Here is a 1498-nt window from a genome sequence, read left to right on the forward strand (position 1 = left end):
CTCCTCACTCTGTGACTTGTGAATTTCAACATTTTTAGGTGGTTGGATTTCATTTTGTTTGACAGGCTCTCTTACATTTATGGCTTGCACTTCTTGAATATCTAAGGGAAATTCCATCCAACTTTTGTTCGACCATTCATGGAGGTTCAATGTCACTTGATCAATTAACGAATAAGCTTCATCTACACTTTTGTCCATAAAAGAACCTCCAGCTGATGAATCCAATAAAGTCTTGTCTGAGAAAGAAATTCCCCCATAGAATATGTGCAAAATCAACCATTTTTCAAAACCATGATGAGGGCACTGTCTTTGAAGACTCTTGAATCTATCCCATGCTTCAAATAATGATTCTCCATATGCCTGAGAAAAATTTGTTATGCAATTCCTCATATACACCGTTCTACTTGGAGGGAAAAAATGATTCAGAAATTGCTTCTCCAATTGTTCCCAACTTGTGATGCTTTGAGGACAGAGAGAATATAGCCAAGTCCTTGCTTTATCCTTGATACTGAAAGGAAATGTCATCAATCGAACTGCATTTGCTGATACTCCTTCGCATTTCACCAAATCACAAATCTCTAAAAATGTTTCAAGATGCAGATAAGGACTTTCTGATACTTCTCCTCCAAATTTGTGACCTTGTATCATGAAAATTATCTCTGGATCTAGTTGGAAACTTTCTGCTTCAATTTGAGGTTGCACAATAGGAGATAAAAATCTTGCAGAAAAGGGTGTAGAAAAATTTCTCATGGTCCTGCTTGACATGTTAGTGCTCATGGATATTCAAGAAGAAAAAGAAAATTATCAAGAATAAAAAACAAGAAATAAAATGCAATATGAAAAACAAGAAAGCAAATGCAGAATTTAAATTGCAAGAAAGAAAGTGCATAATGAAAACAAGAAAGAAAAGATAAAAGGAAAAAGAAAAATATCTAGAATAATTCATATGCTAAAAATTACAAGATATGTTTACAAAAGAAAAGAAGAAAGAAACAAGATCAAAAGAGAAAACAGAGAAAAGTTAGATTAGAGTACTAGAAATCAAGAATGCAAAGTTAGAATTAGAATTAGAATTGTAACAAAAAGAATTGTCAAGAATGTTATTCAAGAAAAGAAAAGCTTATAGAAACAGAATTCTAAAGTTACAACTATGAAAATGTAAAGAAAGAAAGAAAAGTTATGTTTAGTCTAACTCAATTGATAATTCCTAATGTTATAGCGCAGTCCCCGGCAACGGTGCCAAAAACTTGTCACGCTCCGCAAGTGTACGGAAATGTCGCAAGTAATATAAAAGATTATCGTATCCACAGGGACTGGAATAAGTACTAGAAATGTCTCAATGCGAATTAGCTAAACAACTATCCAATTGTTTCGAATGCAAAGTGAAGGTAAACAAATCTAATATTAAAGATCAACAAACAAGAGTTTAGTGTTTTGGGTTATGATAAAGGGAGATTCTAGGAGTTTCGGTTTCTTTGTAGGATTTCTCGAATGTAAA

General features: G+C 33.2%; 1 non-coding gene across 1 annotated transcript; it reads left to right on the forward strand.

The window, feature by feature from the left end:
• The first annotated feature begins 286 nt into the window (after window positions 1-286).
• Window positions 287-392, forward strand: LOC122022002. Its single transcript, XR_006122753.1, has one exon. It is a non-coding gene; the product is annotated as a small nucleolar RNA R71 (small nucleolar RNA).
• Window positions 393-1498: the final 1106 nt, after the last annotated feature.

The sequence above is a fragment of the Zingiber officinale genome, chromosome 9A (genome assembly GCF_018446385.1).
Source record: "Zingiber officinale cultivar Zhangliang chromosome 9A, Zo_v1.1, whole genome shotgun sequence".
Taxonomy (NCBI): Eukaryota; Viridiplantae; Streptophyta; class Magnoliopsida; order Zingiberales; family Zingiberaceae; genus Zingiber; species Zingiber officinale.